This window comes from Bos grunniens, chromosome 12 (assembly GCF_055505025.1).
Source record: "Bos grunniens cultivar Pamir isolate PY7600 chromosome 12, Bosgru_T2T1.0, whole genome shotgun sequence".
In the NCBI taxonomy this organism is placed as follows: domain Eukaryota; kingdom Metazoa; phylum Chordata; class Mammalia; order Artiodactyla; family Bovidae; genus Bos; species Bos grunniens.
In genome coordinates this window covers 68838672-68863118 of record NC_141176.1, presented here as the reverse complement: position 1 = coordinate 68863118, position 24447 = coordinate 68838672, and the positions used below count along the sequence as shown (strand labels likewise).

At 39.8% G+C, this 24447-nt stretch overlaps 1 protein-coding gene across 5 annotated transcripts in view; it reads right to left on the bottom strand.

Annotated features, from left to right (window-relative positions):
• GPC6 (glypican 6) overlaps positions 1–24447 on the bottom strand; it is a 1234490-nt gene that overhangs the window by 352323 nt on the left and 857720 nt on the right. The window lies entirely within an intron of this gene.

The following is a 24447-nucleotide window of genomic DNA, read 5'->3' as shown; positions in this document are numbered from 1 at the left end:
TTGGTTTCTTTACTATAAAATTTTCCTTGCATGTACTCCTTTAACATTGCAAATTGGCAGAGGACGGATTGCTGGGCAAACCACATCATGCCTTTTTTTATCATCTTCAAAACAATGTGAGGATTCACTACTGAGGTGACGCATCACCCCCCCCCCCCAAAAAAATGGGCACAGAGATCAAAAGTTGCATATTTCTAAAGATCAGAATCTCATTTAATTCACACTTGCTAAGGTGTTCATAAAAATGCTCTTAGGCTCTTTTGTGAAGTTTCAGAACCACGCATAACTATCATGAGGTAAACGAGGAATAAACTATGTTCACCTGACTTGTAAAGATTCATTTAGGAACATACTTAGCAGAATGTGAGCATTTGAAAAGACACGAAGAATGCTTGGGAAGTTTAAGGAGGTAGTAAATAAATGATTGTATTGTCTATTCGACCTAGAAGCCCCCAGCTCTGCAGCAGAGATTCAGGTAGGAGCAGGGTAAGTCCTGCGAAGTAGATGGGAAATAGGGAAGATTTTAATTCCTTAGATTTGGGAGTTTTAACTTAGTGCTCAGTGTGGATTCTGAACAACACAAACAAAGATGCCAGCATCAGAAGATTCAGAGGAGGCAGGCAAGCTTTAAGAACTTTTCTTTAGTGGCTTGAGTGGGAATACCCTGGAAATTTCTTTGCAGAGGGCAGATTTCCCTGTTAAGACACTAAACGGACAACATAGTTCAGTGATTCTTAGTGGGTCAACTCAGCTATGCGCCTTATTCAGTACAGACTGCTTTCTCAGTTGCTCAATTGCATCTGACTCTTTGCAACCCTGTGGGGTTACAGCCTGCCAGGCTCCTCTGTCCATGGAATTTTCCAGGCGAGAATACTGGAGTGGGTTGCCATTCCCTTTTCCAGGGGATCCTCCCGATCCAGGGATTGAACCTGCATTTCTTACACCTCCTGCATTGGCAAGCTGATTCTTTACCACTAGCACCACATGGGAATCCCACATACTCCTTTCTCTACCCAAAATTCTGACACCTCTCTAGGGCACTCCAGGCCATATCCCTTGTGGAGAGAGGGAGCCCATATCTCTGATGGGAAAATATTGCCTTTCTCAGGTGTATTAGGACAGAATGAGATGAAGTACTAAGAGAGGTAAATGAGGGGTTAAATGCAAAAAAAAAAAAGCAGTCTTTATTTTGATTGTTTTTCTCTAAAAGGCCAATCAATCAAGGTATGTTTTAGATAGATTAAACAAAATGGGAATATAATAACCAGTTTGAGCTTGGGAAACATTTTAGTGATAATTTAGCACAACCCCTTCATTTAACGGGCTTCTCCGGTGGCTCAGTGGTAAGAGAATCCGCCTGCAACGCAGGAGACACAGGAGACTCAGGTTCAACCTCTGGATCAGGGAGGTGCCCTAGAGGAGGGCATGGCAACCCACTCCAGTATTCTTGCCTGAAGAATCTCATGGACAGAGGAAGCTGGTGTGTTAATCCATAGGGTCGCAAAGAGTCAGATGTGACTGAAGCGACAGAGCACATAAAGGCACACACACATACATGCACGCATGCATGCACCTCATTTAACATATGATTTAAAAGTGAATTATTTGACTGTGGGAACACAGTGGAGTCGAAGCGGAGACTCACAGCAGGTCTCTTGACTGTCACCTGCATAGCTGTCCCTGGGTATCTGACTGGGATTCATTCCAGGACCTATCTCAGACACAAAAATTCAAGAAAGCTTCAGACTTTTATATAAAATGGTGTAGCATTTGCATATAACCTACACACATCCTCCTGTATATTTTAAATCATCTCTAGATTACTTATAATACCTAATACAATGTAAATGCCACATAAATTATTATAAATTCCATGTAAATGTTATGTAAATAGTTGCCAGCACAGGGCAAATACAAGTTTTGGAACTTTCTGGATTTCTTTTTTTTTTTTTTTTTTTAATATTTTCCATCCATGGTTGCTTGAACCATAGACCTGGAACCTGAAAAGGTGGAATGTGACTATACTCCCAGGTGACTCACCCTCCACCAAGGGGGCCCCAGATGGAGGCATGGACTCTGTGACATATTCAATTAAAGGTCTCAGCTCTTTGTAGGGCATGCTGTTAAGTCTAACTGTCATGAAATGCTGCCAGCCAGGAGAACTCCTAGGAAATTGATGGAAGCATCTTTCTTTGAAAGAATTAGAGGCCAACTAGATAATGTATAAACAAACTATGGATAAAATGCTGAAAAGTGAGGTTTCTTTCATCCATATTTTGTAGAGCTGTGGTTAATGACTCTAGAGAAAACAATTTTGAAGATGCTTCTCTTGGCTTACAGTACAATATAATGTGTTTTCCTGATGTGAGTATCAGGTCTCCCAGCGTGAGATGAGTTGGGAGGGGTCAGGATTTGAGAGGGACTAAGGCTATTTTTTCTGTTTCTATAGATGTTACCTCATGGATAACTCTAATGTTTAACAGAATCCTGTAAGAATAGTCCCTCGTAAGAAAAGGCTTCCCTGGTGGCTCAGCTTGTAAAGAATCCTGCCTGCACTGCAGGAGACCTGGGTTTGATCCCTGGGTTGGGAAGATCCCCTTGAAAAGGGAATGGCTCCCATTCCAGTATTCTGGCCTGAGGAATTCCATGGACTGTATAGTCCATGGGGTTGCAAAGAGTGGACACAACTGAGCGACTTTCACACTTCACAAGAAAAGTCAATGTAGACAATGAGGAAAACGAGTACAGAGCAAAACCCAAACAAGGCAATTTGAGCTGAGAATAATATCTCACAATCAAATTTTGAAAAATTCCTACATTTGTGATCTCAAGCAATAGAATCTGTTGTTTTCACCCCCTGGCCTTCTATGCCATGGCTAGGCGTAACTGCACGGTAAAACATAACAGCCCTCCCTTGCAACAATATGTACATGTTTTCCTGAAGAACGGTACATTTGGATCACAAAAGAATTACCAAACAGAGCCTGAGCGCTGCAAAACCTACTTCCTCAGAGAGTGTCGAGCATGTTTTACATTTGTTGAGCATATGAGCTTCCCGTGGCAGCTGGGCAGAGAGAAGTGATTTCAATCTTGAAGAGATCTCTCTCACAATTGTTCTGGGAAGCTGGAAGAGTCAGTGAAGGTCTTAAAGTTAAGGGTTTCTAAGTATTCATTGCTGTAGCAATCAGTGACAACATTAAAAAAAAAAACAAGCATGATGTCAATGGGCCAAACCTCACACAGCCAAGAGAACCTCATCAAAATGCCCAGGAGAGATGATACTTGATAACATGCATAGCATCCAGAGTTCAGTAACAGCCAGTAGAAAACACCCTAATGCATCATTCTATTTCTAGTTGAGATCGGTAGTTTTACATCCCTGTAAGTTATCTAAATTAGTCAATATCTGTAAGGTATCAGGTTAAAATTTTAAAAATGGTCTCCATCTATACCTATTTATATGGGTACTGGTAATATCAGAATATCTATGATTCTGACCAACCTATGGTGAGAACTGAATAACCTCTGCTTAATAATGCAAATTTCCTCATTTTAGCAACTTCTTCCTACCATTTGCCATTTCATCATGTGTGCATGTCTTAGATAATGTGTGCCTTCCATAAAAGACTTGTCCTTATTTACAAAAATATACAAAACAGGACTTCCCTGGCATAATGGATAAGAATCCACCTAACAATACATGGGACACTGGTTCGATCCCTGGTCCGGGAAGATCCCACATACCTCGAAGCAACTAAACCCATGTGCCACAACTCTAGAGCCTGGAAGCTGAAACTACTAAACCCTGGCACCTAGAGTCTGTGCCCCTCAATAAGAGAAGCCCACACACCGCTAGAGTAGTCCCTGCTTGCCTCAACTAGCGAAAGCCCAAGCACTGTAATGAAGACCTAGCATATAGCCAAAGCACACATGCACACACACAAAATAAAGGAAAATCCAAAACAAGCTACATAGAAAATAGTAGGATATTTGGATGAGGAACCAGGACATAGAAATTCTATGGGTAAGACTTCATATATTGCAGTTACTGAATCTGGAAGACAAAATTTGCTACTCCCAAGTTTCCAAGCAATGAAAACCAAAAAAGGCAATATGATTAGTTCAGAAGGTGGACCAGTTGCTCAGGAAATCCGATTGCCATTTCTTGCACAAGTGATTCTACCTTGCTTAGTAGACAAGATCCTTACAGTAAATACAGAAGTGAATTACAGTCTTCAGTGTAAAATGATGGGATACTTATAACAAGAGCAAGAGAATCAAGATCTGTCATACGGAACACACCCAGAGGTGCTATCATACGCGTTTCTTTTAGCTTTCCTGAGTGTAATTCACCAAGGACTGATTCCTCTTAAAATTGGGCAGGTTTCTTGTAGTCAGCCACAGGTCCTAAATTGCATCAGAAACCATGTCCCCCCACCAGGGCTGACTCTCCCCTGCTGGATGTCATACACTGACAACATGCTTTCTCAAGCAGGTCTATTTTAAGGTTTGTGAGGAGGGTTAATGGTTATCAGCAGGGCATATCTGAAAGATTCCACCTCACTCAAGTCAAGGGGACTGCAAAATCACCCAGCAACTCGCCATGAAGGATTTTAGCATTGAATTGCCCAGGGCTTATGAGCCAGCATGCGCATTTGCCGGTCTAGCCCCGATTCATCCTTTGCTAGTGTTGCGCTACAAACGCAGGCATCCTTCCCTCGCTCCTTGAGCGCGAGCAGTTATGAATATTTACTGCAGCCACAATTCTGGCTCCCATGTCTGTCACTGTTGTTCATCTGCTGAAAGCCAGAGTGCACATCGTTGCAAATCTGGCCTTCAATATGGCAGACAACTGCTTTCTTGTCTTGTTTAATAAATTGCATTTCTTTCATATGAAAGTGAATGGAGTTAAACTGCTCTCTGTTTTATGGGGCAGTGATTTTGTAGTAGTAAGATAGGATATTAACAAAGTAACAAGGGTTGTTTGAAGGCTTGCTTAGAATGCCTTCCTGCCACGGGTTTCAAAATGAATGTGTTAATCCATGCTAATCTGGTTCAATCTTTGAAAACAATTACATTTATTTTACAACCCACCTGGCGCTTTGACTAGTATTATAAATATGCTCCATTGCTTACATATTTCCACTTTATTGTACCTGCAGGCAGAGTAAAAGCAAATAAAAAGATAATAATGCTGAATTTGATTAAAGTCGCTCAATGGTATATGCGACAATCTCAGATCTAGTTCAGTGTCTGATTTTTAATCAAGTTTAGCAAATTATCCTTTTACAAGATGAAAAAAAAACACTCTGTAAGTGTTGCATGTACAATTATTTTCAATAGCTCCTTGCAAAAAGAAATTATTTATTCATTTTAATCAGAAAGTTTGCCAAATTAAAAAAGTTTGCATGGTAGTCATACACTTCCAGGAAGACACTTGACTCTATTATTTCTCCTAAATATTAATCTTTAATATTAGTGCAGGATGACATCAGGCTGAGTGATGATCTCTGAGGTCTTAATTTCAAAAGACTTCAGATGCACCTTGGGATTTGTTTTTATACCCTTCCTTGTTGGCTTTTGAGTTCAGCAAAAGCTCAAATGTACCGGGGTGTTTGTGGAAACCACCGATTAAAAGTACAGACTTTATCATCCTTTTAGGGTATGGTGGTTGCTGAGAGAGAACTGCAGCTCCTCAGGTCTTAGATGACCTAAGGTATCAGTAACAAGTGATGTATACAGTAGAGACAATTGTTAGAACACAGTGCAACAGGACTTCCTTGGTGGTCCAGTGGTTAAGAATCTGCTTTGCAATGCAGGGGACTTGGGTTCAATCCCTGGTCCAGGAACTAAATCCCACAAGGGGCAGAGCAACTAGTGAGCCATCCCACCACAACTAGAGAGTCTGTGTACTGCAACAAAAGATCCAGCCTGCTGCAACTAAGACCAGACGCAGCTAAATAAACAAATGAATGCGATGCAGCAATTCTCTTTAATTCAATTCACCGTGTGTTGCCTGAGTACCTACTATGTGCCAGGCACTGTTTCAGATCCTTCTTCTCCTGCAGCTTACATTTCAGCAGAGGTGAGATGTATTGAACACTCAAAATAAGGAATAAGTAAACAATAGAAGGCAATATGTGCAAAAGAAAGGAAAACAAACAAACAGAACAGTGGAGCAGACTGCAGAGAATTGGAAGGAGGGCAGGCTGCAATTTTACATAGATATGCTTATGTGCTTATATATGCTTAGGTTAAAATCACTGGGTTCATGCATCTTTGTGGGACATCTCCCCTCCACTTCTAACTTTTAAACAATTAATAGAAAGTCTGACTCGTTCTTGTTCAATAAGAAAGGGGTAATTCCAAAGAACCGAGCCAATCAAAGGAAACAGAAAAGCTTACAGAATTTCTTCTGATAGTTTGAAAGCCAGAGGGAGATGGTATCTATGAAGAGGTGATGAGATGACTAAGTGTGGAGGAGAGATGTGTGAATGGGTGGGTGCTGTGGCCACCCTAAAGCCTGGCAGGTCTTCTTTAGCAGTTGGGATGAGGAAGGAAGTCGAGGAGAAACCAGATCACATACGTGTTTGGCTTTAGACTCATGGCCACCTTCAATCCTCTTTCCTTTACTTCTATCTGTACCTACAGTCTCATGGTAGGTATTACAGGGGACACTTCTGAGGTCCAGTCAAGATAAGGAGGATGAGGAGGTGGTGGACAGTAAGGAGAATGCTGGGAAAAGCAGAAAGGGAACGTGAGGGGGAAAACACATTCCCTCTCCTTGAGGCACTCCTTGGAGAGACATACATGTGTGGAAACAATGCACATTAATCCACAATCAACCATTGTTATTTTGCCTAAACAACAGTATCTGATTACTGTGTAAAAAGAAAAAAAGAAAAATGCTTTCTTGGCTGTAAGCTTATTTGTGAAAAAACATGTTAATGCCTAATCCTGAGTTTAGCCTTCAAAGTTAAGCTAAGAGATTTTGCCTTCTTTTGAAAAAAAATGAAACAACACTGTACACAAAATATAAAACTCCTTTTGTTTTCATTTTCAAACCTTTAATCAAGAGAACCCTGGGGTTGAGCCAAGAATGTTGGCTCAACCTTGAGCTCAAAATTCTGAAGACACTTTGGAGCACAGTCTTTGGATTGTAACAGCATGACTGCAGGAATGGTGAAAGAAGTATTGAGTAGCGAGCATTTTGGGACTTGTCTGCATTTATTTTATCTGGACCCTCAATACATGGATATGCGGCTTCACCTAACAAGCTCCTGCCCCAAATATCTGACATAAGAAAAGTGTAAGGAGGATGTTACCACTCAGTGACAGCAACTGGATTGCTTTCTTCAATTATTTTTCCTTGACTTCAACTGTCACCTCCATCACAGTCTCAAAGGCCACCAGTCATCCTGACTAGCCTTACCAACAATTTCAATTATACATTAACAGGAGTGTTTACTTGTTTTGCTCCTCATGTACACGTAAGACCCAGCACAGTGCCTGCAAACTAGGAGGGGTCTAGTATTTACCTAGTAATTCAATTAAAAAAAAATTGTAAAGTGCGTATGTACCAATTAACTCCAATACTTAATCTACAATCTAGAGACAAAAGTCAGTGTTTAAAGTACTCTAATCAGGACCCACCCACCCAGCGGTGGCTTCTTCAGCACATCAGACATCATTACTGAAATCTACACCAGAGAGTTGGTTAATTAGCATAGATGGGTTTGATAAGCAATTTTGTCGCTGGTGAAATGAACGTTCAGGATGGGAGGCTCTAGGGGTGTTAGTGCCCTGGGTGAACACAGTCTCTGAAGAGATGAGGTCCTGAAGCCTCGTATCTTTCCAGTGCATGCCTGCTGGTCTGCAGGGCATCATTTTGTGTGGGTCTCTGTTGCCTGACCCTGCAGTCACAACATTGCTTTATATGCCTGGAGTGAGCTATTCATGCAAGAAATGGCTTACATTTCTGTCTCCAGAGGACAGAAAGAAGACCTGCCCAGACTTATGAGAACAGGCTTAGTGGTGTCTTTATTCCTATTTGCTGATAAATGTAGTTTGTCAGAACTTGGTCTGGGGCTAGCTTTGATTGTAACCACCTAAGGGCCAGACTTATAAATCCCCAAACATTTAACCTCTGGGAACTGGCAAAGAACCTGACAATCACTTAAACCACCAAATTAACTTATGTCAGTTCTAGAACACCAATGTATATTTGTTGAGCAAATGAAGGAATGATCCTTACTCAGAAGGTAAGCAATTGAAAGTTAAACGAACATTTGCCCTGGGCTAGGTTCCTCCACTGCCAGATGGGAAAACAGAGAGTAGGAATTATCTTGATTTCTCTATCTTAAATATTTGTGTTCCAACAGTCCATAATCAAGCTTGTAAAATCAAATATGTGTGTGTGTGTGTATATATGTGTGTGTGTATATATATATATAGCATGTTATCATATACAATCACATATCTATGTATAATTGTTAATTCTCTCAAATGAATTAAATGTGGTTTTGGAGAAGTCTTAGGTGTTAGGCTCTTCCCCTAAAGGAAAGTAATAATTGTCTATATTTATTTTCTTGCCATTTAAGGAATAATGGGACAATTAGTAAGTCTTTCTCTTGAATTGCTTATGATATAAATTAGCTCCACTTACAGAGCTCTGTGGGTAACACCTGAGTCTTTAAGGAAATGTTTCAGATACTGAAAGCAGTTGCAAAATTAACTTACTCTCAAGATGAATCTATACTAAGTTCAAATATAGCATGTTTCCTTTTTAAATCTATACATCTAAATGATCTTCTGTCTTTTATCAGCTGTCCCGTTTAATTTCTGCTGGTCTTTTCTTGATTAACACCATGTGCTCTCCAAGAAACACTTGGTTTCTGTCAACTTTCTTTCATTCAATAATAAGTCTGCTTCTTTTGAAGGTCACACATTCAGGCACTTATTCAAAAGTTCACAATTAAACTACACATGTGTAAAACAGTAGAATTATGGCACAGATTTTACAATGAGAGTTCCTACTATACTTGTGTCTTTTCTAGAAGATAATATATCTCCTTTATTCCCCAGTAATTCTTTCATTTCTGCTACTTACCATTTTAAATGAACTAATGAAATGGGAAAACATAATCCCAGTTAGCACTGCGATAGCAAACACCAAGACTGCCAAATGTTTAAACAACAGTGGTAATAGTCTCAATGGGCATTGGATAATTATTTTCAGATAAAATTATGTTTCAATATTCTGAATGTTTTTGTCCATGAATAGAGAATTTGGAGGAATGTTGTAAAAGTCTGGATACAGCATGTTATTTCTATAAGCAAAAATTGGCTGCTATTTGACCGGTTTTTCACAAATAAGACACACTTCCTTCAATTCTTTTATTAACCATAGAGCTACTAATTTGAACATAACCAACTTCTAAGTCCCATTCAATATGTTATATGAAGTTTACTTTTCAAAGGGCAAGCAACATTTTTGAATATATAAGTGCAAAATGGAATAGATTAAAAAAACTCTCACAAGCCAAACTAATAGCTTTGCTAAAATAAACCATACTCTGGATGTCAATGTGAGTGGTCATGATGAACAAATGCAACATAATAAGTTGATGAGATAACTGTAAGCATCTTTTTCCCATTACTGAAATTTCAGGTAACGCTAATGATATCCAGAACAGGCGATAGCCATTCCTCTTTTGATTATTCTGTTTCATCAAGAATAATGGCTTTGGATGAAAGTGCAAAGAACCGCTGACTTAGAAGACATTTCTTTCTATTTTAACTACATGACCACTCAGATTGGATTTAAGTGTTAGGGGAGAAATTATCATTGGACTAATGGTTTTTCCAATATCGATCATTAGTACCTCTAGTGAATTTCTCAGTAATTAAATATACATCTATACTCAGGAGAATAATTATAATAACTATAGGAGACTTGTTTATCTTAAATAGATTATGCTGTTAAAATTTGATATGCTTCTTCCAGATTCTCAGACACTGACGTCATCCTCTAGCTCCCTGGGCCTGCAGGGATTCTCAGAGATTTACTCCGAAGAGACAAAACTATCACTTTTCAGAGCCTAGTCTGTAATGGAAGATGTTTATTCATCAATGTGTTTTCAGTGTGACACTCTCCATGTGTACTGAATCTGCTTGCATAATTTCCTAATTATATATTCAATTTTTATTAATCTTTAAGTAACTCCCTAATATCTTTTATGAAACTATATACTCATTCAAATATATCTGAATTAAGATATTTATTATTAACATACTCAGTAAGAGCATGTCATGTGCCAGGCATTGCTACTGCTGCTGCTAAGTCACTTGAGTCGTGTCTGACTCTGTGCGACCTCATAGACGGCAGCTCACCAGGCTCCTCTGTCCCTGGGATTCTCCAGGCAAGAACACTGGAGTGGGTTGCCATGCTCTCCTCCAGAGGATCTTCCCTGCCCATGGATCGAACCCCCATCTCTTACATCTCCTGCGTTGGCAGCCGGGTTCTTTACCATTAGTGCCACCTGGGAATCTTGGTTTGAAATATAACCACATGCATAAATCGCAATGGCAATGTATTAGTAAAATATAAGAGTGGTGGTAGTGGTCTACCTCTCCAGAGCTAGTAAGGATCACTTCCTTTGTTGAAAGTTCCCCGCCCGCCCCCCTTGTTGATCACAGAAGCTGAACAACTCATATGAGGACTCAGAATGCCATCTGGTGAGCAAAGAGTTATGAAATAAACATAAGAAATATGACTTACAGGATTTTTCACCCTTGGTGTTATTAGCAGGATGTTCACACCCCTCTAATTTAGTATCTCCTCTGCCAAAAGAAATTTGCTTTTCTGAATTCTATTTAGAAAACCTGACCATCCATTTCTGTTAATATTTTTTCCTATAAATGCATTTTAATAATTAAGCTAGGTAGTTTTTCTAAATATAACTACCAAAGTCTCTAAAACAAGGACATACTGATTTATTAGTACAACACCTAAAGAGCTATGCTTTCCCCCTTTTCTCCTAGTTATTAGGGAAAAAAGTGTATCTCAATCTTCTCCCTAATTATTTAGTCCAGGTGTCAAATACAGATAAAGTGAGTACATCACTTATTACCTAAACTAGTACACTTCTGAAAGTGGAAAGGGGATCTTTATAACTATGCTGGATCAACAGGGACTGTCCTGGGTTAACTCACGTACCAGATTTAAACAATGATCCTGATTCACTCTAGTCTCTATTTGTTTCTCAGAGTCTCTTGTGAGTTTGTTGGGTAACACTCAAAAGGATGCAGCAGACATTCTAAAACAGCATTTCAATAGCTATTCAACAGTTATTATCATTATGTAGCGTGTGACATCTGTGGTCCCTGTTGCTGCTGCTGCTAAGTCGCTTCAGTCGTGTCTGTAGTCCCTATTACATTCCAAAAGTAGTGTTTACTTTCTAGAGGTGATCAGCTCTAGTTGTTAACCATAATTGCCCGTGCTGCTTTTAAAAACTGCCAACAACCCTCTGGAATTCTGATTCAAGAGCCAGGGGTTGAAAAACACTAATCATATATCCCCTTGAAAGCAATTCCAGGATTTAACTCTATGGAGTGGCAAAAACGTTTAGCTTCTGCACAATTTCCACTGCTCTGGTGAAAATGCAGTCATTCTGTCAATTACCCATGACAGTCATTCTCTTCAAAACTGAAGTCCCTGATTTTAAGTTCCCCTAAAGCCCCTGTGACATGCTTATTTGGTAGAAACTGAGCGTTGAGAAAAATGGGAGATGATGAGGCAGCTGTCTAAGGAGGATGTAATTGTAAGATGCCTCTCGAGTGAGTACTGAGCCCTGTGAACAGGAGCTCCACGGGGGTGAGCATGAGAAAGGGTGGTGCAGAAGGAGAACTTTCCTAAGGGATCCCATGAGACCCCAAAGAGCCAGAGACCCCTGGGCATAGAGCTTTGATGGAGACCCATTAACAAGAAGACTTCTGACCTTAGTTTTGGTGACATTAAGACCCACATAATTAACAGCCTGACTCAGACAAGCCTCCAAGAAGCTTAAAACTAGGTTTGGAAGAGGAAAATAAGGGGGAAAAAAAATGAAACAAATGAGAAAGAATCACTATATACAAATCAGTAGTACTTACTACTTAACTGCTCGACTCTGTGGAGCAGACACTGAGGGACACAGCAGTTGAAAGGGTTTAGGGGAGATGTTTTAAAGAGGTGCATGGGTTTGATATATTTTAAGTACATTAACCGTTTCCCGGTCCTGCAGCATAAATTTAAGTCTCCATGGCATAAATTTGGATCTCCATGGCATAAGTACATCAACTCCACAGCATGGCATGTGACGTAGTTCAAAACCTGGGCTCAGGCAATTTTTTAATAATTATACCTGTAGGGCATTTTCTCCCTTCCCTCTCACCTGCCCACCCACCTATGCACTCTGTGGTTCCGTAAGACTATTTTTAAAACAAGTCATGCACTTTTGCTGCATCATTTCCTTGTGCTTGCTGTACCCTCTGCTTATAATGCATAAGACTGCCCAAGAGCCTGGTCAATTTCCTTTCATATTTCAAGACCCAGTTCAAATATCATCTCCCGTGAAAAGCCTTCTTTGCCCCCATCTCAGTAACATTAATCACTCCCACCTGTTTTTCCCAAGCAATTCCAACACATGTAGCTGGATTTTAGCATGATGAATGCAGTGCTGTTGTTAACTATTTATGTGTCTCTCTCCCCTAGACTGAGAGTTCAGTGTATAGGGGCTGTATCTTCTTCTTGTTTTCATTCCCAGCACCTCGCTTGGTAGAATCCCAGCTGGTGGGTACCCTAGCTATTTATGAAATATTTTAAAATGTTTTTTATTGTGGTAAAGGTCACATAATATAAAACATACTATTTTCACCATATTTAACTGCGTAGTTCAGTGGCACTAATATCGTCACAGTGTTGTGCAACTCAGCATCACCCATCTCCTGGGTTTTCACTTTCCTAAACTGAAACTCTGCTTTGAATCAAAAAGCTTTTCATATAATTCATGGGGCTTATAACATCTTTAATAAGAAATACAAACTTTAAAGAATTTCTAAAATTCATTCCAAGTTGTTTCTATAGGTTGTATCAAGTGCACCCCCAAATTCTATGGAGTGAAACTGCAGGATGAGCCAAAACTCTCTTTGAACCGAATGAGCAAGGTCGTTATTCTTTTTTTTAAAGGACAATGATATGCTGTAAAGAAGAGCCCTTGAATTTCACATAATTATTATGCTTCTTTACTGAAGAAGACCTCCTATATTTTTATTTAGAAGACCCGGGTTCGATCCCTGGGTCGGGAAGATCCCCTGGAGAAGGAAATGGCAACCCACTCCAGTTCTATTGCCTGAAAATCCCATGGATGTAGGAGCCTGTAGGCTACAGTCCATGGGGTTGCAAAGAGTCGGACACGACTGAGTGACTTCACTTTAATATACACAACTTGAAAATATCCAGTAGTATGGAATTTGTAAGCAAATATTTACTTTTGTAAAGAACTCAGCATCTTTACAAATCAAGATAAGAGACTGCTATAGAGAAAATCCCCAAAACAACATCTCCTAGATGTATCTGGGTATCTGTCTACAAGTGAATTTCAAAATAAGATGTACATCAAACAATGCAAAATGAAATACCAAGCTGTTGAAACACATCAACGTTTAAAAATAGAGTTTGTGAGGTACACTGTTTAAAACAAGATGTGACAGTCGTGGATTTTAAAGGACAGATAATAGATAGGTTTAAAGAGTTGGGTTGTGCTGAGATTACAATGCATTAGAAAACTTGACACTTCAACTTTATTAGCCCACAGTAAGCATGGCTGTTTCAACAATCCTATTTCACAAGCTGTAAGCAGCTTATTAAGACCTCCTAATTATTAAGGCAGAGTAATCAATCCAGTAATATTCCCTCATTAAGTCCTTGAGCTTTAAGTCCTTCAGAAAACTTTCAGAAACCATAGCTAAATCTAGACAGTTTATATACCACCTGTTTGGGTCAGAACTTTCATGTCATTGAAATATTTCTTGCCTTCAATCAATGAAGACAGTACTTCTCATATGTCTGTATATAATACATGGGGCTGTATTGTCCTCATGTCCCCACGGTGGATTGTCTACTATGGACATTAGATTTACCTGGCTCAACTTGTGACCAATAGGATATATTTACAAAACTACTAGTTACTAGCTGGTCATGAATAACATTTGTGGAGCTGGTTGGGTTGGATATTGACTTTCTGAGCAGATGAGGAGAGTGGAAAAGTCATGTTGCTTTCTGAAGGCCATGATGGGGGCTTAGCATTGGTTCCAGAGCAACAATTGCTGGTTGGGGCACGTTATTTCTACCCCCTCCACAGGTTACCTTCTGCTACTGACAGTCTCATGATATGATGGTGGTACATTCTAGAACAGCATACAATGCCAAGAGAACAGCTAGAAACCTTCTAGGTGATCAATGAGAGTAGAAAATCACCATGATATTGACGATAATTATACCACTACTACTATTAATACTGTATCATGGAAAGCACTATGGTTTTTCAAACACATACACACACCTATAATTTCATCTGATTTTTATAGTGATCTGTCATGTAGGCAGGGCAAGTGTTATACAATCCACAATATGGAGGAGGAAGTAGATGCTAACAGTACTCAATGACTCATTAATTTATTTAACAATGATTTATTCAGCATCTACTACGTGCCAGGAATTTTTGCTGGGAATGGAACCGAAAACACAGGGAAATGAAACAAAGTTCCCTAGTTGCTGAGACAGACCACAGACACCTAACCAGACAAACAGATCTGTAAAATACACTGTGATAAATGAAGGAGAGAAGCAAAATATGAAGGGTTGGAAGGAAAATGGTTAAAATTTTAAGCCAAGTGACAAGGGAAAGCCTTTCTGAGAAGGTGTATTTTGAGGGGGCCTGCTGTGTGATTATCTGCAGGAAGAACAGTACAGGGAAGGGAACAGCAGGCCTGGGGGTCCTGACGTGAGAACATACCTGGGGGGCTTGAGGAGCAGCAAGGAGGACTGTGTGTTGAAAGAGAACAGGGCATGGCTCTCATAGTGTTGCTTGCTTCAGCCAGATCCCACGTATAATACACAGATTGCAGGTCATTATCACAGGATATCTTTCTTTTATTAAACTTTTTATTTTACATTGGAGTATAGCCGATAAGCAATGTTGTGATGGTTTCAGGTGGACTGCTAAGGGACTTAGCCATACATATACATGTATCCATTCTCTCCTAAACTCCCCTCCCATCCAGGCTGCCACTTAACAGTGAGCAGAGTTCCCTGTGCTATACAGTAGGTGCCTGTTGGTTATCCACTTTAAATAATAGCAGTGCCTACATGTCCATCCCCAAATCTTTAACTATCCCTTCCCTGCACCCTTCCCCTCTGGTAACCATAAGTTCCTTCTCTAAGTCTCCACAGGGCATCTTTGATTTTCTCAATCTGCACGAGTCATGCTTAAATCAGTAAATGCCTGTTCATAGTTATGAATTAATCAATCCACAATATGGTGAGTCCTCTGCTAGGGTCAGTGAGGGGAGACCACAGTGATGACAGCAAATATACAGATAGATAGATATATTTATAATCTCTATCTATCTATATATATATGATATATATAGCAGAGGGGAGCAGAGAATCAAAGACACAGAGGAAATATCAACCAGAGTAGGTCTAGACAAACTCAGAAGGTGCAGTGTAAAAGGCATAAGGTTCAGGGTTGGAAGGTGGTAAGAGTGACAGGAAATAGGAGACAAGTCAGAAGGTGTTCTAAGAACATGCTCACCGTCTTCTCCCTGTTGACTCCTGCTCAGCCGAACAACTTGCTGCAGACACAGACCCTTCCTCTTGGGAGACACCTGACTGGCATTGTTTAGCCAGTCCTCTACAAAGCTCTGAGATCCCTGATAACTGTGATTTCTGGGTTTTGTTTGTTTCATTTTTTTCCCCTTGGTCCCATAGCACCTAGCCCAGTGCCAAGCATAGAGGAGATGGCTAATGAGGCTTTAGTAAATTAATAATTAGTTTGGAAGCTGATGGGTAAATAGTCCTCAGAGAAAAAGCAAAGGGCATTCACTGCTCACTCTCAATGTCTTCCCTTTCTTCTTTTTTCTTGCAAGTTTTCTTATGTCACCCAGCACTAACTTCATTTATCCTGCTTTCTGATTTCTCTGCCTTTAGAACTATGGAAAAATCAATGCCGTTTCTTAATCAACTGCTATTTTTGACACAACCATTTCATTCTTATGGCTCTTCCCAGGTTTGCAAAAACATATTTATAACCATTCTTTCACTCAATACTATCTGTTTCTCTTATTCCAGGCCCTTGTACTATTCTAAAGCCCAAAGGTGTGAAAAAAAAAAAGCTGCTCATCTTCCTTTTCCACTTGTTAATAGTCTCCACAGCACTGTATCTTTCTTCTGTTCCTGCTGAGGACTCGAAACAACTTGTTCATTTCTACTTGTGAATTTTTTTTTTAACCATGAGTTTAAAAAAATTGCCAACTTTTCCAGAAGAAAAATTTAAAGTATTTCTCAACAGTGTTACTTTCCTTTGTATTGCAAATAAATCTGTGAAATAAATATTTATTTCAAAAATACTTTAACTAAATTTAGGGATTATCTGTGAACTGTGGATTTGGAGTCAGATGTAGTGTGATTTGGCCAAACACTTGAACTCAGAGGCTCCATTAGTTTCTTGACTTGTTGAGAATTCAATTAAGAAATGTCGGTAAACAAAATGTTCTATAAATGTGCTGGGTTTATATTTTACTGGAGTCTGGTATGATAATTTAAAGAGTCCTTCAAGTAATGCTGATTAAATCTTTTTGGCAAAGACCAATTACACCTTGCAAAACAGTTTTCTGTATTATAAACAGTATTTGTAGTTATCACATTGGCATATGTCCAGCAACACTTGCAAATTTAAATGGAAATTTCTCAACTCATATTACTCTGAAACACATTTCATGTTATTTGGTTTAGAAGAATCACTAAGATCCTCGATATTTTTTATGTAATTTTTTTGTCCACACTATTTGGTTTTTGTATGTGAAAGAAGATCTGGGAATACTGGTCTAATCACTTCCATGTTACTTCCTGGGTAAGGAAAACAAAAGAATAATGAATAGAAAGCAAAAAAGGGTATTACTGATTGTAAGGTGGTGAATTTATTCTCTACACAGGGTATTCAACATACAGCCTTGGACTAACAGGCTGAGATCCTATTTTGTCGCATTTGCCCATATCTCAGCATGGGCACTAAGGGGAGCAATGTATTCAAATATTTCAGTAATATTTTATTGCTTATTTGTTATTTGGCAATTTGTGGCATTTAGCAATTCTTAGCACTGCTTCCTCATTTGTTAAATCCCTCAATGTTATCTGAGAATAACACCACATTTTAACAATACTCAATGGCACACCGAGCTGTATCTATTGGGTGAAGGTGAAAGTGTTAGTCACTCAGTCCTGCCTGACCCTGCAACCCATGGTCTGTAGCCCGCTAGGCTACTCTGTCCAGGGAATTCTCCAGGCAAGAATACTGGAGTTGGTAGCAATTACCTTCTCCAGGGATCGAACCAGGGATCGAACTCAGGTCTCCTGCACTGCAGGCAGATTCTTTACCATCTGAGCCACCAGGGGAAGCCTAGTGATTCCCCTGGGTACTCAGAAATAAAGGAACTTGTGATTGGGCTCCTGATCAGACTTTTGTGATTATTAACATTCTTCCAATAGATTAATAATAATCTAATTCAGAATTCTATTTTCTCAAATATCACTTTCTCACCTTTAAACTTGTTTGAAGAAGTACAGTCCTTCAACTTCTTAGGGTTGGCAGTCTATAGTTCCTCTTTATCACCAAGTTGCATTATCTTACATACTTTGCACATACTACTTTTATCCTGACATCTAAGAAAAGACGGCACCTCATAACTAATGCAGAGAAGGCAATGGCACCCCACTCCAGGACTCTTGCCTGGAAAATCCAGGGATGGAGGAGGCTGGTAGGCTGCAGTCCATGGGGTAGCTAAGAGTCAGACACGACTCAGTGACTTCACTTTCCACTTTCATGCATTGGAGAAGGAAATGGCAACCCACTCCAGTGTTCTTGCCTGGAAAATCCCAGGGATGGGGAAGCCTGGTGGGCTGCCATCTATGGGGTCGCACAGAGTCGGACACGACTGAAGCGACTTAGCAGCAGCAGCGGCATAACTAATGAGACCAATATTCAGAAAGCTTAAGCAACTTGCCCGAGGGAAAGGAGAGTAGGTTTATTTAAAATTAACCTCATTGAAAACTGGATGTAAGCTGCATATTGACACAGAAACACAGGAAAAGAACATAAATAAAAGAAAAATCTAAAAAAGTAAAAAAAAAAATGAGGTGACTCCAAGGATATGATGTAATAATAAAAGTTCCATGTTACATGAAATACAGGTGGGCTGCTCTGACAGTCGATGGGTAAAAGGAATGAGGGGGAAATGACTGTTCATGATAATTACATTTTCCAACAGATAAAATTAAACTAGCCGTTTAGGAACTAGATTTGCCTCATTGTTTGAATCCATCAAAAAGTGGGACGCTGTTCCCAGGACATCTCCACTTTCAGTTCAGTAGTGAGCTCAACCCAGATGGTTCTTTTTTAATGCTTTTTTTGTGTGTGTGTGAAAGTCACTCAGTCATGTCCAACTCTTTGTGACCCCATGTACTATACAATCCATGGAATTCTCCAGGCCAGAATACTGGCGTGGGTAGCTGTTCCTTTCTCCAGGGGATCTTCCCAACCCAAGGATTAAACCAAGGTCTCCCGCATTGCAGGCAGATTCTTTACCAGCTGTCGCCAGGGAAGCAGAAGTCACATAATATAAAACATACTATTTTAACCATATTTAATTGCACAGTTTAGTGGCACTAAGTACATTTACATTCTTGTGCAATTCTGAGCATCATCCATCTCCTGACTTTTTCACCTTCCTAAACTGAAACTCTGCCCCCATTAAACATCAACTCCCCATCCCCCCTCCTCACCCACCTCCCACCCCCATCACCGGTGGGCCCCTGGCACCTACCAGTGTGCTTTCTGACCATGAATTTGACTATTCTAGGTACCTTGTACAAGTGCAATCAAACAGTATTTGCCAAATGGTTCTTATAACACCTTCACTGCAGACTGCTGATCAGACTGTAAGTATAGTTACATAGAAACAATTCCACAAGCATTCAAAGTGATATAGCCCAGCCCAGTGTCAGCCTTATAATTTAGAAGAATATCTTATCCAAGCTGAAAGGTTAAGTGGTCATGTGCAATGTTTTATTAACAGTATTTTTTGTTCAAAAACCAAATTAAGAAGTGAGTTCATAGTGATTGCTGTGGATGGCTGTAGGGACCAGGTATTCTAGGTCTGTGATGACAGCAGATCTGTTTTCTCTGACACTCCTCTGGGCGAGTGGCACAGTTGTTGCTGCTTAGTCGCCCAGTCATGTCCAACTCTCTGCGACCCCATGGGCAGCAGCAGGGCTCCCTGACATAGACTACCAGTTAAAAACACGGGCTTTGCTTCCGACAAACCTGGCCTGGCACCCCGGCTGCACCACTTCAGGGCAATGTGACCTGAAGTTCTCTGAGGCTCGCTTTCCTGCTTTATAAAAAGGGAACAATAATTTCACCTGTCTGTTAGGACTGTTTTGATGATTAAATAAAACAATGGAGAAGAACTTGCTGTTGTTAATATAGGAAACTCGTGTTTCTGACATCCTCTTCTGAAACTTACAGGCCCCACGGGAGGTTTTGCTTGAGCAGATGGGAACATGGCATTGATAGAGTGCATACCTGAGGATAGGGCTAATTTCTTAGAAAAACATCTGGTTTTAACACAAGAACTCGTGAATGTTGGAGGCTGCTGATTTCCAGACAACTAACAAGTGGCTGAGTTGGGGCTTTACCTTAGGTCTTTCTAGAATCAAATTCTGTGACCTTTCCCTCTATCATGTTTCCCACCTCTTTTAAATATTTCACCACTTTCCACAATGATTCATTCCTAAATGGGCTTTAACTAATATAAATTTAGAAAGAATCCTGCTAATTTTTTTTTTACTTAATTTTAACCAAGTTATCACAAAATGAAAAAATTTTAGGTCCATCTACCAGATGGACAAAAGGAAGAATGACGTCTGTCAATACTTGATCATCTCAGCATCTACTTGATTTTTTTAAATTAAAAAAAAAATTCATGGTTTTAGTTTTAAGAAACTAAATTATACAAATGTTAGAAAAACATTTACATTTGGTATGTGCATTTAAGTAGCGATTTCCCAGCTCCCAAAATATTTATTTTCAATATCCTGCTCACTTTTTATGGCCTATCTTCTCTATTTGAAATCTGCTCAATTTATACAGCCAGTAAATTACTTTTCCATAATTGCAGTAATTACAGTACTCTTCATATGCTCCTACTTATTTCTCAGAATCCTACTACGGGAAAACACTTGTGATGAAGTCCAGACACATTATGAGGGTTTAGGAAACAATAAAAATGTTTCCCCAACATTAAAAAATATTATTTGAGAATAAATCTGCTCAATAACTACTGGTCCTCAATGAAAGTGTCAGGATGATAAAAGACAAGCAAAGTTGACAGGCTGTCACAGATTTGCGGGAGAATGAGGAGACAAGACATCTAAATGCATGTGGGACCCTGAATTGAGATCTGAAACATGGAAAAGATGAACTCGTGGAATTAGAATGAGGTCTGCAGTTTGGTTATAGTATCAGTGGTAATTTCCTGGTTCTAACTTGTTCTATATCGTTATACAAGTATGTTGTTAACATTAGGATTACTTTGCCATTACTTTGCCAACAAAGGTCCATCTAGTCAAAGCTATGGTTTTTCCAGTAGTCATGTATGGATGTGAGAGTTGGACTGTGAAGAAAGCTGAGTGCCAAAGAATTGATGCTTTTGAACTGTGGTGTTGGAGAAGACTCCTGAGAGTCCCTTGGACTGCAAGGAGATCCAATCAGTCCATCCTAAAGGAAATCAGTCCTAAATATTCATTGGAGGGACTGAGGCTGAAGCTGAAACTCCAATACTTTGGCCACCTGATGCAAAGAGCTGACTCATTTGAAAAGACCCTGATGCTGGGAAAAATTGAAGGCAGGAGGAAAACAGGATGACAGAGGATGAGATGGTTGGATGGCATCACCGACTTGATAGACATGAGCTTGAGTAAGCTCCGGGAGTTGGTGATGGACAGGGAAGCCTGGCGTGCTGCAGTCCTGTGGTCGCAAAGAGTAGGACATGACTGGGCAACTAAACTGAACTGAACTGAAACATTAGGATAAGATGAATAAAGGGTATATGTGAGCTGTACTATTTTTGCGACATTTTGTAAGTTAAAAATTATTTCAAAATAAATATTAAAAAATAATTTGATTTCAGGCAGATCAAGGCCAGAGAAAAACCATTTGTAAAGCCATTTCTTCACCATAGTTCCTAGTATATAAAACCCACTTGTTAAGCTTAATGCATATACATGTATTAATCTCCTTGTAAGTAAGATCCTCTAATTTGTAATTTTATTCATTCAACTAAAGGCTTAGGCTCAAGTGTCTCTACATGATCAACAAAGAAAGAGTTCTGTGTGTTCAGGAGAATGTAAAGATACTTAAATGAAATAGAGAAACACTCTAAGCAAAAGTGATACACTAATTATGACTGATTCGTTAAAGCATAAAAATATCAGATAGAACATTACCTGACAGACAATAAGTGCTCAATAAAAAGGTAAGCCTAAATCTTAAATAAGCTCTTAGATGCCTTCTGCTGCTCCTAAGTCGCCTCAGTCGTGTCCGACTCTGTGCGACCCCATGGACTGCAGCCTACCAGGCTTCTCTGTCCATGGGATTCTCCAGGCAAGAACACTGGAGTGGGTTGCCATTTCCTTCTCCAATGTGTGAAAGTGGAAAGTGAAAGTGAAGTTGCTCAGTCGTGTCTGACTCTTAGCGACCCCATGGACTGCAGCTCACCAGGCTCCTCCATCCATGGGATTTTCCAGGCAACAGTACTGGAGTGGGGTGCCATTGCCTTCTCCGCTCTAGAAGGTAATAATTAGTACAGATTACTGCTGCATTCCTGTATAAATAGACACAGTTAATCGGCGGGATCACAGGCATGTTCCTGAACTGCCATAGCATCTCTCATGCTTCTCTGTCAGATTAAGAAGTTTCACATAAAAAATTTGATTTTTATCTTATAATCAATTTGCCAAATGAGCCTTAAACTTTATGATTTTGCTTTTCCAAACTGTAAGTTTCTGCATCTTAAAAAATGCTTGGATGTAGCTTTCAGTTCAACTTTTCTTATCTTATATGTTTATGGTTAATTTAATAAGTTTGTGATGAACACAAGCAATCTGAAGCCAGTGGTCATTGATTAAATGGACAGGAATCCATAGATGACACAGCAGAATTGAAGTGATTAAAAAAAAAAATCCCACGGCACTCAGGAAAAGTGGAATTTAATATCTACCAATTCCATGTGGAAATTAAATGTATCCTGAAACTAACCTCTTCAAATCAAATTCAAAGGAAAACATAACAATTCAGCACAATTCATTGTCAGGTTTTTTTTTTTTTTTAATGTTGTATGGCCACTATTAAACTGTTTGAAACATTGACCTCAAAACCCGGGATTCCTATGTGGGTTAAGAAAAATAAATGGAAATCCTTCCAAAGAGACTGGAAGCCTGCATACAGCCATGGGCTCAACTTTTGATCGGAGCACATGCTGCAACCTCCAATTATTGTTCTCAGGCACAACCTTTCCTCTCACTTTATTCTGGCAGCTTTCCAAAGAGGGACAGGTGGTTTTAAGGCATTTTCTTGGGTTACAAATCAAATAATATTTCATGGTTTTCACCTTTAATGGGCTAAGCAGAAGGCATTCGACAAAAGTCACTATGGCGGTTTGGTGAAATAATTTATACTCTAGGGCATTCTTAAATCAGTAACTTGGCAATATGAGATTCAAAAAAAAAAAAAAAAAAAACTCACTGCTCCTTCCAATGCTGCATTGCAAAAGCTGCACTCTGTGTGTTTGTCTTGCTCCTTGGATGGACTCCATGTTCAGAAACTCATTAATAGATTACATTGGTCCTTACATGTTGTTTTCATTGGTGACAGCTGTGCTATAAGGTATGCAATGAAGTAAGGGGTTGTTTTCTAATACAGGGCATTCTTGCCAGTGAAAGAAATGAACGCCCTGCTGCTGCTGCTGCTAAGTTGCTTCAGTCATGTCCGACTCTGTGCAACCCCATAGTCGTGTCGACTCTTGTGTGACAGCCCACCAGGCTCCCCCGTCCTTGGGATTCTCCAGGCAAGAACACTGGAGTGGGTTGCCATTTCCTTCTCCAATGCATGAAAGTAAAGAGGGAAAGTGAAGTCGATCAGTCGTGTCCGACTCTTCATGACCCCATGGACTGCAGCCTACCAGGCTCCTCTGCCCATGGGATTTTCTAGGCAAGAGTACTGGAGTGGGTTGCCATTTCCTCCTCCAATGAATGCAATGAATGCAAGCATTTTGTAAAATTAATGTATTTCACGCTTAAACGTGAAATTCAGAAGTTGGCAGTGACCTAAAAACTAGGCGACCCTAGTTTTCATATGCTAAGAAAGGCAAAAGCCAAAGTCAATAGAAAATAAATTTACTCTTGGGTTGACTGCCATTATAAAATCTCAATGTATATATGATAAATATGACCATCAAAGGGTTCCTGAATAACGAGAAAATGTATCATGGGGCTTCCCAGGTGGCACTAGTGGTAAAGAACCTGCCTGCCAGTGCAGGAGACATAAGAGATGTGGGTTCGATCCCTGGGTTGGGAATATCCCCTGGAGGAGGGCAAGGTGACCTACCGTAGCATTCTTGTCTGGAGAATCCCATGGACAGAGGAGCCTGAAGTCCATAGCGTTGCAAAGAGTTGGACACAACTTAGCTTGCACACATATCTTGGGGACCGATCAAGGCAAGTCTTCACTGTAACATTCTGTTAAGCATTGTTATATTTGCACAGCTAACATTCTAACTACATCTAATTAAAGAGGTCACAGAGTATGTACAGATAAAGACTCATTCTGAGAATTCATATAGATGAGCAGGCTGTTAAATGTTTAACATTTAGAGGTAAAGAGAGTATAATTTCACAGGGGAAGAACATGTAGGCACCTGTGTGGTGCCCAGGAGAGGGGATTCTGGGAACAATCTGATGGAGTTTACTAGAGAAGTTGGCTACAAAATCATTTGGAGTGGAAACTCTCCAATGGTTCTTGGCATCCTTGTCTCCTATTCAAAGAATACAAAACACTACTATTTTCAGCA